At 34.9% G+C, this 14,901-nt stretch overlaps 1 protein-coding gene and 1 long non-coding RNA gene across 6 annotated transcripts in view; one reads left to right on the top strand and one right to left on the bottom strand.

Moving 5' to 3' along the window:
• The window catches only part of LOC144308513 (uncharacterized), a 137,492-nt gene that overhangs the window by 11,255 nt on the left and 111,336 nt on the right, over positions 1-14,901 (top strand). For 2 of the 3 annotated variants that reach the window (XR_013374978.1, XR_013374996.1), the window contains exon 2: positions 909-1,096. The exons of the other annotated variant lie outside the window; for it this stretch is intronic. This is a non-coding gene — a long non-coding RNA (uncharacterized LOC144308513). The remainder of the gene's footprint in view (positions 1-908; positions 1,097-14,901) is intronic. 3 annotated transcript variants of the gene reach the window in all.
• The window catches only part of LOC144308469 (uncharacterized), a 329,585-nt gene that overhangs the window by 275,741 nt on the left and 38,943 nt on the right, over positions 1-14,901 (bottom strand). The window lies entirely within an intron of this gene.

Here is a 14,901-nt window from a genome sequence, read left to right as displayed (position 1 = left end):
TTCATTCATTCATTCATTCATGATAGACATAGAGACAGAAAGAGAGAGGCAGAGACACAGGCAGAGGGAGAAGCAGGCTCCATGCCGGGAGCCCGACGCGGGACTCGATTCCGGGTCTCCAGGATCACGCCCTGGGCCAAAGGCAGGCGCCAAACCGCTGAGCCACCCAGGGATCCCCAGCCTCCTCCTTTAAAAAACCATCCCCGACTCCACACAGACACAGGAACCTTTTTAGACATTTTTTCATAATGCCCCCCTCACCCAGGTGAAATTTTTTTACCATAAATACACTGTATATCTCTTTATGTACTATTTATATATCCACTATTTTATGCATGAAAAGAGTTAAATTTTTTTTGCCTGCAGGAATGAGTTTTTACTTCCTTGAGGATGTTATAATAACCCCCACTGAGAATGCATAGAAGAGTATGGAAAGGGAAAATTTCTAACTTGCTGTGAAGAAATCTAGCAGACACCACCTTAACCAAGTTATCAAAGTTAACATCACCAGTGATAAATACTGCTAATACCATATACTCCTAGTATGATACAGTGAGAAGGATATCTTGCCTTTGTAGGAGTCTTCTCCAGAAAACATAACCCCTGTCTTATTACAATAAAATGTCCAACAAACCCAGATTGAGGGACATTTTACTAAATATCTGACCAGCATGCTTCATAAGTGTCAATGGAATAAAAAACAAGGGAAGACTGAGAAATTGTCACAGATCATTTGAGACTAAGGAAACATAACTACTAAATGCAATGTGGTATCCTAGATCCTTGCACGGAAAAAGATCACTGGACAGACATGGGTGGAATGTGAATGAAATCTGTAGTTAATAGTGTTATATCAATGTTAACTTCTTAGTTTTGACAAATGTACCATGGTTGTTTTTTTTTTTAAGATTAATTTATTTATTTATGAGAGAGACGGAGAGAGAGAGAGGCAGACACACAGGAAGCCTGATACGGTACTCCATCCCAGACCCCAGGATCATGCCCTGAGCTGAAGGTAGACGCTCAACCGCTGAGCCACCCAGGCGTCACTCTACCGTGATTTTTAAGGATAATATTAGGGAAAGCTGGGGAAAAGGTAAGAGGGAACTGACTCTACTATCTTTGTAACTTCTCTGTAAATCTCAAATTGTTACAAAATTAAAAGTTTAATAAAGGAGTGTTCAAAGAATGAAGATCATCTATCTCTATGAAATAATGGCACGAGTATTAAAAGAGAACTAAATATAGATTGTTAGAATCATAAATATTAAGCTAATCTGAAAATGTGAGTTTTGTAGATATATTAGTAAGTGAAAAAATATAGGGGATGTAGTATTTCTCAAATTAGTGAAGCCGTGATGCAGTGTCTCATGACATCTGTGCACAATTAATTCAAGTTGTCCTGGATATAAACAGAGTCAGATGTATTCAAACCTGGCTGGAGAACCATAAAAAATATTGATAAACCATAAAAGGAAATGTATCAAATTGGCGAATATGTCTAGGTGCTGCAAGGATCATCAGTGTTACGTCCTGTCTTACCTAGGTGCTGCATTAATGATGTAGAAAAGAGAGGAAAAAGCATATTAATGAAATTCACAGATTATATTAAATTGCAAATAGCAGTAAGGGCAGCAAAGCAATATAAAGGTATGCAGAGAACTTAGACATGTGGAGTGGAGACAACAAGATGAGATTCTACCCCTCTAAAATAGAAACTACTACTGCATTAGGAGAAAAACAATAAAGCAGAATAGGTATTAAAAGGAATTGCGATCTGAAAGTCATCAAATGGTCAAAAGGACCTCAAAGTGAAAATGAATATTAAAGTAGATAGAAATTTATGATACAGTGATTTTGAAGATTATGGCTGCATATACTACATACCACAAAGAGAGGATAGCATGGTCTGTTCTTCAGACCTCCAGTAAAATGACATCTGGAAGACAGAATTCGTTTTGTGTCAAGTTGGTACCTAACTACCATTAACAAAATAGAAGTAGTAATAAAAATGATTAAGCCTTAGAACATGGCTGACAAGTATGTTTATCTTCAGCAAATTATACTGAGTTTTTTCACCAGTCTTTCCATTCATAACTACTGATTCTAATTCATATCCCACATAGGTGACCCTTTGTCAAACACATAACTTATACTAAGCCTCAGAGAACCTTACCTCTTTTTAACCTTCTCTCTTGTTTCTCCAATTAAATTTACAAATTCTTTGTAATTTCTCATTTTCATTAAGATTAAATTAAATTAATATAGCCTTTCTTGATTACTTACTAAAACTGACTGAAGCTTAAGTCACATCTACATCCCAATGATGCAAGCCTTGTTTGCAAATGCATGCATATGCTCCTACCAGCAGCTATAAAACAGAGCATAAACTAGAGTAACATCTGAGAAGTGTGTTGTACTTGAGACCTTACTGAATAACAACTTTAAGAAAAAAAAAACACATAGATCAAAATTCTAGTAGCAGTGCAATATTCCAGTGATCACAGCATATATCAGGAAACCCCAAGGCATTATCACCTGTTGGCAAGGAGTCATTCAGAATAATATATGAAGAAATCTCTCTTCTAGATGACTACATATACTTATTAAGTATAACATAATAGATGCTTTTGAAAAAACTTTCCCAGTACAAAAAAAGTCTATGAATTTTTATTTTTATGGTTTAAGAGTATGTATTTCTTTAACATCTGTATGAAAAAAATGTATAATCCTAAGGGCATACATAATATTTAGGCTCAGTAGATTACAACAAACAAAATATTTATGAGAATCAGTGAGTTAGAAGAAATATTTGAGATCTTGTCTCAACCCCCTCTTCTTTTATATATAGTCATAGTGGGCACAGAGATGAAGGAAGGAATACCCCGCATAGTTGGGGAAAGGATACTACACAATAAATTGATGTTGTTTTTTTGTTTGTTTTTTTTTTTTTTAGTGCTCGATGTTGTATTTTTAAGAAACTGAGGAGAATCCTACATTGGATGGGAGTCTGGATCAAATGAATTCTAAGGTTCTTCTCCATGCATTGAGGATATTTGTGTTAATTATATGGCTGCTTGGATGCCTACAGAGTACACACATGATATGGTTGTCTCAAGATCTTTATAAAACTAAACAATATCATCTATTCTCCTTTTTCAGCAAAGCTTCTTACTGTAGAGATATAGCTCTACATATAAAATATATACATATATATGTAAAACAAGAATGTATAAAGAACAAGAACTGTTCCCTCAGTTCAGGCTCTAGATGCCTAGGTGTTATACTTGGTTATTAAATTATTTGTTATTGGACAACCCAGCCTTAACTCTCATAAAATACAGAACCCTAAACACCAGAAGTGTAGGGAGGTTAAAAGACTAGATATAAGCACATTTATCATTAATTCTTTGAAAAACGTTGTGACAGGAAGTAAAAAGGGACTTGATAATTCTGTACCTGAAATAATTCATATTGTTCAGTATTTTCTTAGACACTTTTGTGGCAAACTCCAAAAAGTTGCCTTCTTTATATTCTTCGAGGTAACCTGGTCATTATTTTTTCATGACTCATGTGTCAGAGGTATAGCTGTCATTTCTACAGTCACTTCAACAATAGATAGTAAAACTGATCGTGTCCACTGACTTAAAGCATACAAGAATCTAGTTTACTATTGATATTAAACATCTAATTTTTGCTCATCTACAACTTAGTATCTTTAGAAAGCCACATATGCCTCTAAATATTCTTGTCATCTGGATGCTATTTGTTACCATTTCTTGATTTTTATTTAGGTCTTAACATCTTCATCTCTCTTAGAAGCTGAGACTAGATCCTTGGCCATGAGTTCTTTGGTGCCTAGGATATCTTTTTATTTTTAAATCTTTTGCAGTGGTATAGCCAGCGTATTGGGAATCATTTTGAATATTTGTGGCTGAGAAGGGCTTCTAATAATTTCCCAGATATTCATGAGAGACACAGAGAGAGAGAGAGAGAGGCAGAGACACAGGCAGAGGGAGAAGCAAGCTCCATGCAGGGAGCCTGACTTGGGACTTGATCCTAGGTCTCCAGGATCACACCCTAGACTGAAGGCAGCGCTAAACCGCTGAGCCACTGGGGCTGCCCCCCAGATATTCTTCATGAAAACAATAGACTTGAATTCTGACCCTTACCAACTTCCTGTATTTTTATCAAATGATTTTTATAATCACAAAACAGAAAAATAACGTGAGCAATAGAACAAAGTATTTGTTATAGTCAAATGCAAAGTTGATTAAACGGTAATGAAATTAACTTATTTGGGTTTTTGTTTGTTTGCACCAGCAAGATTTTATTTCATTTTGCAAAGTTGCAGATTTTTCTGGACTTCTCTTTAATGATTTTATCATGGTGAGTGCTAGATTTCTCATATTGGCTCTACCACCTAGAAACATCTCTGAATGTAAGTTCCAAGTAGACTTCCTGATTATTCAGATTTCATCCTAAGACTGTTGACTTCTAACTCTCCCATAATAAACCAATCAAAATCCACCCTCTAAGAAATCTTTAGATTTCTTGGTTTCATTCATTGTGTAGCAAGTTATCATGGTCTGTTTTCATCATTCTTCTTGCTTTGCCCCGGCTGTCATCGACATGAATTGAAGTAACCTCACAGAACTCTGACACCTTTAAATAAATTCTGTATTGCTAAATATTTTGTATTTGTAAACTACAATCTATATATAGGTTTTGGTTAAAGGTAGCATACGTTTATTTCTAACATGCTTACTACTGCCAACATATAATAAGAGTTCTGGATTCTTTATAATTGCACGAAAAGGAGAAATATTCTTATTTTGCTACTATAGTAATTCTGAAGATGTTCAACAAAGTTGTAAAACTTGAGTCTTCAACATAGTGGTAAAAAGAATATGTACACACACACATGTACAAATATAACTTAGTAAGGTTTAGGGAAAAAAGAGCTAGTATGACTTATCTCAGGAAATTTGCTGCTAGACCTGGAATTTTTGGATTCCAGTGTTGATTTTTAATGTTGATTTTGGTAGAATATGTTATTTTTGCACTCTAAATATAGTCAGGTTACTATGGTTGTAAGAAATATTCTTTATGACATAATCATAAAGTACAAGAAGCATAAGATTTACCGTACATTGTTATACCTGCAGCTCTACCAGCATGGTATTCAGCTTCCAAAAGTAATGCCAAGCCAAGCAGGTTTTATGGGAGAGAGTGTTTGTCTGCCATACTTCAAGTCTTAAAAAGTTTAACTTCCTATGCATCTGTCATTCATAATATATGTAAATTTTCTGAGTTACCAGGCTCTACTGCTTTTTAAGGTAATGAATTACTTGTGTTTATCAGGAGCCGTCATTGTTACCTAAATTTACGTTAACTTACCATATAGACGGGTTGTAGATTCTTAAAGGTATTATTAAGGACCACTTGGAAGATGATGGGGAGTATTTTCTTGTTATTCTTATGAAAGTTAGGATTATTGATTGCTGCCTTTTGTATAGTTATTTTAGGAATTCATCATTTTGAAGATAGGATTACAATTTCACTTTAACAAATGGGTAATTTATTCTGAGTCTGGCTCCTCCAGTTTTGTCTTTATCTTTTAAATTACTCTATTGTGCTATCTCTTATGAGAATATTCCTAAGAATTTTTTCCTAATCTCAGATTATTGTCCCTTATATTTCATACTTTTATTTAAGGTAACAAAATATTAAAATAAGTGTAGAATTGTCCTAATTATAGCATTAGATTTCCATGTTTTCTTGTTTTATTTTTGTCATTCACCTATCCTAATCATGGAATGAGAGCTCTATAATTCTTATTTTTTATCATTGTAATCTCCTTCCCATGCTATGCAGGAAAAAAGGAAGCAGTCTGCTAAACCATGAATACAAAATGTACAACCATTTAGATAATTTGGAAAACTTCATCTGGTGTTTATCCTCTAATCCTTTCATCATAATTTGAATTCATTGTTACTGTTACTTTCCTTTGCAGTGGTGTTGACATTTAGAGAGGTATTTATAATAGAATTTGCAGTATCTTTTAAATTGGTGTCCCCATGTAGATTTCGGACACATGCTTGAGTACTCCAAATATCTCTAAATACCAGCTTAAATGTTTTCCTTTTTCTTCTTGACTCCTTTTTCCCCCTTAGCTACTCTATCTTTTCACAAAATTTGGATAAGAATAATCAAGAGTCACATCTTTTTCTTGTTCATAAAACCTAATGGTCGGATTTGTGTTCCATTAACTTAAAACAAATGAGTTAATGTTTATTTTAGACACTGATAAAGAGGGAAAGTAATGTAGGGTTTAATTCTATTTATTACTGTTTTTCTATTATCATTGCTTTTACCATAGATCACTATTCTTTATTCCCGACCTATTCATCAAATTCTAACATGTGGTATGATGAACTTTACATTCACTGTCTTTTGCACTGAATTCGTTGCAACTGCAGGTAATCAGGCAATATGTAATCAAAATGAAATAGACTTCAGTGTCACCTTTATAGACTCATATAGAAACCATACCATAATTTATTTTCTTGGAGTTTATTCAGTGTCATAAATTTTTAGAAATGATAATTTGGTATTGAAAAATGCCTGATAATATCCAAATATTCTTTTAAAAAATTGAAACAGTTGATATACAATATTATATCAGTCTCAAGTGTACAACATAATAATGCAAAACTTCTGTATATTAAAAAATGCTCACTAAAATAAGTGTAGTTACCACCTGTCATCATAAAAAGTTCTTTTTTTTTTTACTAGAAATATTTGTTCTTTTTAATCAGCTATTGAAAAAGTTCTTAAAATACGGGGCACCTAGGTGGCTCAGTGGTTGAGCATCTATCGGTTTTTGGCTTGGGTCGTGATCCCGAGGTCCTGGGATCGAGTCCTGCATTGGGTTCCCCCCCCAGGGATCCTGTGTCTCCTTCTGCCTATGTCTCTGCCTCTGTGACTTTCATGAATGAATGGATAAAATCTTTTTTAAAAAAGTTCTTAAGATATTATTGACTATAGTCTCTATGCTATATTGTTCATCCCCACGACTTATTTTATAATTGAAGTTTGTGTCTCTTGGTCCCCTCACCTCTCTTGCCTATCTGCCAACCCTTTGCCCTCTAGCAACCACCAGTTTGTTCTCTGTATTTATGGGTTTGTTGTTCATTTGTTTTATTTCTTAGATTCCACATAAAAGCAAAATTATATGGTATCTGCCTTTCTCTGCCTAACTTATTTCATTTAGCACAATACCCTCTAAATCCATCCTTATTGTCGCAAATGACAAGATCTCATTCTTTTCTATGCTGAGTAATATTCCATTGTGTATATATACCACATATTCTTTTTTTTTTTTTTTTAAAGATTTTATTTATTCATGAGAGACACAAAGAGAGGCAGAGACATGGGCAGAGGGAGAAGCAGGCTCCCTGCGGGAAGCCCAATGAGGGGCTCGATCCCAGGATCCCAGGATCGCAACCTGAGCCAAAGGCTGACATTCAACCACTGAGCCACCCAGGTGCCCCTATACCATATATTCTTTACCCATTCATCTGTCAATGGATATTTGGATTGTTTCCATGTCAAGACTATTGCAAATGATGCTGCAATAAACATACGGGTTCATATATCTTTTCAAGTTAGTGTTTTTGTTTTCTTTGGGTAAATACCCAGTAGTGGAGTTACTGGATCATATGGTATTAATATTTTTTAATTTTTTGAGAAACATTATGCTGTCTTCCACAGTGGTTGCCCAATTTACATTACCACCAGCAGTAAAGAGGGTTCCTTTTTCTACATCCTCATCAACACTTGCTATTTCTTATCTTTTTGATTCTACCCATTATGACAGGTGTAAAGTGATATCTTATTGTGGTTTTGATTTGCATTTCTCTGATGAGTAATGACATTGAGCATCTTTTTCATGTCTCTGCCATCTGTATGTCTTCTTTGGAAAAGTATCTGTTCAGGTCTTCTCCCCATTTTTTTTTTTCATTTATTTATTCAGAGAGAGAGAGAGAGACTGAGGGAGAAGCAGGCTCCATGCAGGAAGCCCGACGTGGGACTTGATCCCGGGTCTCCAGGATCACACCCTGGGCTGCAGGTGCTAAACCACTGTGCCACCATTCTCCCCTTTTTTTAATCGGATTGTTTTGTTGTTGGGTTATATGAGTTCTTTCTATATTTTTTCTTTATATATTTTAGATAATAACTCCCCATTGGATATATGATTTGCAAATGTTTTCTCCCATTCAGTAGTTCAGTACTTTGCCTTTTGTTTTGTTGATAGTTTCTTTTGCTGTGCAGAAGCTTTTTGTTTTGATATAGTCCCAGTTGTTTATTTTCGCTTTTGTTTCTCTTGCCTGGGGAGATAACAAATATTCTTGGTCTCTCCATTCTAAATTATCATTATGAAGTAAATCTTAAGTTTTATGAAAAGCTGGTGTGGTTTATTTGATATGAGTTACTTAGGAAAAATTAGGGTTGCTGGTAATCTGTCATCTTTCTTTTAGCTCCTTATATATGAATTGGCAGTGGGTTTATAGTTTCATGGAACCAGTGCCCAGGCTATATTAACACAAGGTTTCAAATTCTCATTTCTTGAGAATGTGGAAGTAGCATCTCTTTGTTAGTTTGTCCTTTGATAATGGAATTAACTCGACTCCAAGATCAGTTACAGATGCTCCATAGTTATTCATTTTTAAGACTAGTTCATACAAATCTGTAGATTTACTTATTTTTTTTACTAAGTAAACTCTGCCCCTGACGTGGCTCAAACTCACAACCCTGAGATCAAGAGTCCTATGCTTTTCCAATGGGGCCAGCCAGATACCCCTAAATCTTTAGATTTAAATATACTTTACAGAGGTGCCTGGCTGGCTCAGTCCATTAAGCATCCAACTCTTGCTTTTGGCTCAGATCATGATCTCAGGGTCATGAGATCAAGCCCCATGTGGGGCTCCATGCTGGGCTTGGAGTCTGCTTAGGATTCTCTGTCTCACTCTCTCTCTGCCTCTCCCCCATCCAGGCTCCTGCACACACACACACACACTCTCTCAATCAGTCAGTCGGTCAATTTAATTTACAAGATTGTTTTTTCCAATCTCCATATTAGCCCTTTAGACTCATAGATTTTTCTACTATTGGATTCCCTTACTGGCATCTTGTATAATGTTCTTATTTTTCTTATTATTGGCCTTTCTCACAGAAGTTAAGCAAAAGAGCTATTTAACATTCCTGCAAATTCTCATTTGTTGTGCTTTGTCACGGTCCTGTCCCACTTCCATCTGAGTCTGTTTTTAATTCTTTCTGATTTCCATTAATTCCTCAATCGGACATTATTTCATTTTGCTTTTTTTGTCTCCTTTGACTTCCTTGATGATTAGCATACTATATCATATCATTCTTCCATTTTAAAAATATTTGCTATATAGTTCTTTTATTCATTTCTCGATTATTCATTTCTTTTTAAAAATTTTAAATTTATTTTAGTGAGAGGGCGAGAACATCAGTAGATGGGGCAGAGGGAGAGGGAGAGAGAATCTGAAGCAGACTCTGTGCTGAGCATAGAGCCCCATGCAGGGCTCAATCCCATGATCCTATGACTCTGAGACCACAACCTGAGCCAAAACCAAGAAATGGACCCTTACCTAATGGACTGTGCCACCTAGGCACCCCATTTATTTTATTTCATTCATAATATTTTTCATTTTAATTGTTTTTTTCCCAAAAATATAACATTCATAGGGATGCCTGGGTGGCTTAGCAGTTAAGTGCCTGCCTTCAGCCCAGGGTATGATCTTAGAGTCCTAGGATCAAGTCCCACATCAGGCTCTCTGCATGGACCCTGCTTCTCTCTCTGCCTATGTCTCTGCCTCTCTCTCTGTGTCTCTTAAGAATAAATAAATAAAATCTTTAAAAAAATAACATTCCACGGTGTCTAGCTTAACTGTAACCCTCCTTTACATCATAAACTTGAGTTGTTTGTGATTACAAACTCCCAAGTATTTTCCCACCTTTAAAAATGGTTTCATTTATCTTTATAGGTTAAAAACTCAAAATGAAAGACACATCATAGGCACCTTATAAAAGGGAATTTATGTTAATTTGGGAGTGACAGAAATTGGAATAGCATTATGGGTTCATCCCAGAGCTACTTGGTGGTCTTGGTTAATTAAATAAAATTATTCAATGCATTGCTTAGGCTAACAATTTATGCCTATGACTTTTTATCAGAACTCTTGCTTTAAAACTGGGTTGCTTTTGCTTGGAGGCCTCTTGTATATCCCTCAATAAGCACATCTCAACTCTTAAAGATTTCTTAAAGGGAGAAAGGGATGGATAAAAACCTAGCCATGAAAATCAGTTAAGATCTAAAAGAGAAAATTCAAAATGCTTTACTACTTTACTGAAATATATCTATGATCTCATTAGAGGTGGTTTCCCTAAAGCAAAAATACTTATGTTTTGATCTCTCCATTGTTTAAAGCTAACTGTATAGACTTGTTATCACATTGTCAGTAAGAGTCTGTCTTTGAACCACAGCAAATTGTGCTCCAGAGTCACCCCAGAAATATGTCCAGCTTCCTAGATGTTCAAGTATCCTCTTAGCCTATGGTTTACCTTGGGTGGGCTATATCACCCAAGGTAATAAAAATATATTATTCTCAGTATATAGGTTCACTTCCAGGTCTTTAATTTTCAAGTATAGAATAAGAGTTTCCATCTACACAAAAAGCATATTTACTCAGACATTTAAAGGTATATTGATAATTGGAGTTTGTTTTTCTAAAGAGTAAAAATTCTTTAATAAAATTTTGAGAGAATGAAAATTGAGTTTCTAGAATTGTTTTTTTTACACAATACACTTATAGACAAAGAGAGAAAAGGGAGGCAGGGCATGGTGAAGAGATAGAAAGAAAATAGCTTTTAGAAAAATAAATTATTGAAAGTGAAGTCCAAAGAGAAGAAAAAAAAAAGAATAGTAATTTCAACCACAGTTAATCTGAAGCCATGTAATTAAAACTGAGGGCAGTTGATAGATAAGAATAAGACCAGAAGTAATATTTTACAGCAGGATTAGTTCACTTCAAGGGTACTTAGTGCTTATGGAAAGTGTAAAGGGGGTGGAGGAAAGAAGGCTTAAACACTAAATTATCTTACAGCCTTTCAAATTATTTCTGCAGATCCTATTACAGTAAAGTAGGCAGAAAAGGGGCAGCAGAACAAATCATAAGAATTTTTGTATCTATCTGTCCAGTAGTCAATAAAGAAAAGTGGCAGACACAGTAAAAGATGCTTTCATGTTCTGTTCATCACCATGCTGTCCTCGGATGCAGATATCATTTGGCACCACTGCAAAACTAAAATTTGGTGCAAATAAAGGCATATTCTCTGATTTCAGATATTTTCCCTTTCATCAATTCAGAATAACTCTGCCTTTTTCTCTTAAATTCCTATGGAAAATGCCATCTAATTCATATTCTTTTACATAATTTATCAAAATCTAGAACTTTTTCTTCTTGTATCAGAGTTAATAGTGTATAACTTTTAAGAGGCAGAACTACTCTTCTGTTCCATTGCTTCCTCTAGCTTCAGAATAATGTGTTAAAATATCTTAGACATCTTCTTTAAATGGCCCTTCTTTTAGTCTTAATCTTTTTTTTTTTTTTTTTTGGAGCAGAGCAGAAAATAATAAGTTTACAGAATGGTGGAATTGAATGTTAGCTTCAGTATAAAGTATGCAGAGTGTGTGTGTGTGTGTGTGTGCGTGTGTGCGTGTGTTTTTGAAGGAGAGACTCTGAACCATAAACAGAAATCATCAGATAATGAGTCTGAGTGTCAAAATTAAATAAGAACCCCAAATCCAAATAACAAGTTGAGTTACTAAGTAAAAGTCCTTTGATATAATTAAATGGGCAAGGATAGAAATATCTATGTACCACTGTTTCCATTCAGTTCAATAATCTTGCTCCTATCTTTACAAAACTAAAATTTAAAATAATATTTTTGTTAAATGGATCCTTTCCTCTATCCATGGAATGCTCAAAGGAAAGTTTTAAGATTGAATGAAGAGATGAGAAAAATGTCATTGATGCAATCACCATTCTCCATGTGAACCAAGTAACAATGATTTTATTGCCTATACCTCAAAAATAGTTTTTATAGAGCCCTTGAATTACTTAATCACTAAGTGATTCCACTCTCTTATTTGTAATAAGTATTATTCCAAAAACACAGAGTAAGAAAAGTAATTTAAATATTTTATATTAAATAACATGCTATAAGATTAACCTAATTTCTGGAAGATGTCCATGACTTTGGAGAAAACCTACAGTATTATTTCATCAATATTTTTCTTTTTTTATTGTTGACTTATTCCTCATCCCCATTTTAACCTTCCTTTTATCTGGAAGGAGTATAGATACCTATCAAAATTATAACTTTCAGACTTTTACCAGTTCTTTTTCATTGTATTTTAGTTAATCTGTAGTGTCAATACACATTAGGCTGAAGCGTGTTGCATCCAATATGATGGCAGCAGGGAATGTAGGAACCACAGAAGAGTGAAGCATTAGTTGTATTCATTGGTTGGTGATTGCTTCTCTGGAAAAGCAGAAATGTTTTAAGGCCTGCAGATTTCTGGAAGGTATTTGTGAGCTTATTCAATACAATGGTTTCCAGTTTTTGGAATGATCCATGTAAAATCCCTTTGAAAATAACCATGTCAGGCTAAATGTTTATTATATCATGAAAGTTTAATGATAATTTAAATAAAACTAGCCAGTTAAAGCAGTCCCTGTATTTCAAACATGGTAGTTTTCTAAAGAGCTATTCATGTGTCATTCCATGTGCTGTCCCAAAATATTGAACCCTACATCCAGAATATAGAAAACAGACCGAATAGAAGAAACAAGCAATGATGAAATATATAGGCTAATGCAATAAATCAGGTCATTCATGAAATGTATTATGTTGATAGGATAAATTTTAAGCCTTAGATTCCTTCCTGCATCTACTTAATTCATTTGTGTGAAAAGGAGCATTTCTAAAATGAGTTCTGACTACTCAGTCCTAACAGTTTGGTGAATTTGTCAACCTGAAAATTGCTATCAAATATTTCAGCATAAGCTATTTTAAAAATATTTTTGAATGTATAACTGAGGTAACAGAGAAAAAAACAAGAAAGGAAAATTATTTCACAGTAGCCTAAAATTAAGATGATAAAGAAATTGAGTGTGAGTTAATAGCTGCAGCTGCCTGTAGGAATTTGCTGGTCTCAGTATCCAAGGGTCTGTGGTTTTAACCTACCATGTTGGACTTGGAGCTGTGAAAGGCACACAATTGTAGCTGAAATTCAAAGTCCTCCAAAGACTATGTCCCAAGTAAAAGGGCAGAACTAAAAAAAAAAAAAAAAAAAATCTTCCCAATGGGACAGTAAGAACTCAAGAAAACTTGTCTCTCTAGCCCTGGGCTCTGGATTAAGGGGGTGGGGGTTAATAGAGAGACAGAGAAATGAAATATCTAGTTTCCTTTGTGTATCCACAGCCCGAGGCCTGCCCCCATTCCTGTTTGGGGTCAGATTTACCTTGTCTACGTGGTTCAGGAATTCCTAAACTCAGAAACAGACATAAAAACCAACCTGGGCTAAAAAATAATAATAATGATAATAATAATAATCACCGTGGGCTGGAAAGATCCAGACAGCATCTATAAGAAATGAAAGCAACAATTTTGGGGATACATAACTTCATTCAAGGATTCCCACAAATATAACCTCACTTAAAAATGAACTCAAAAAAAAAAAACAAAAAAAAAAAAATTAACTCAGTAGGGATCCCTGGGTGGCGCAGCGGTTTAGCGCCTGCCTTTGGCCCAGGGCGCGATCCTGGAGACCCGGGATCGAATCCCACGTCGGGCTCCCAGTGCATGGAGCCTGCTTCTCCCTCTGCCTGTGTCTCTGCCTCTCTCTCTCTCTCTCTCACTGTGTGCCTATCATAAAATAAAATAAAAATTAAAAAAAAAAAATGAACTCAGTAACCCAAATTTAGGACACAAACTAGCAGTGTTGACGCCCAAGAATTCTCAATAATAGCATTCTCAAATAAAGACTATAAAATAACTGTTCTAAACATTTAAAGATACAAAAGAAATGGAAAAGAGAACAGACAGATATCCAGGCAGATTGAAAAAAAAAAAGAAGAACTTCCAGAAATAAAAAATTTATTGAAGTCAGAAGATGCACTGTCAAATACAAAGATTCTGAAATTTCCAGAGAGACAAAAAATATTTCCAAGTTGAAGAGTGAGATTCCTTACAGATACTTTCTTTACTCAAACCACATGCCATTTCACCAGTGACTTCTGGATCTTAACATGTGACTCTTATAACCTCTGAGAGCTAATTTATTGAGTTCTAGCAAATCCCAAGCCAGTATGCCATGTGTTAGTTACACTGAATGGCCTCTTCAAAATAAACCACACAACACTGATGTTGATCCTGTTAGATTAAGACAAATTAAAAATCTAATACATAGTTTTGCTGTCAGGTCCTAAAGTTCAAAGGTCAATATGGTATATTGCAATAAGGCTATAGGTTACCCATGCCCCAATATTTTATCATAATAAACCAAATAGGGATGAAACACCCAGCAGTAGCCCATAAATCTATTAACAGTGAACTGTCAATGTCCTATATACCAGGGTAATTTGTTAATTCAGAGCTAGGTCTCTTTTTTCACTAGACCTTGTAAACTCCTTTCTGAAACATCAATAAACCATCTGCTTTGACTTGTTAATCAAATGACTTTATTCAGTCCAAAGCAATTTTTTCCTAATAAAAACAGAGTATTTATCTCCATGGCTATAAAAG

The sequence above is a fragment of the Canis aureus genome, chromosome 3 (genome assembly GCF_053574225.1).
Source record: "Canis aureus isolate CA01 chromosome 3, VMU_Caureus_v.1.0, whole genome shotgun sequence".
NCBI lineage: Eukaryota > Metazoa > Chordata > Mammalia > Carnivora > Canidae > Canis > Canis aureus.
This window is presented reverse-complemented; position numbering and strand designations above follow the sequence as displayed.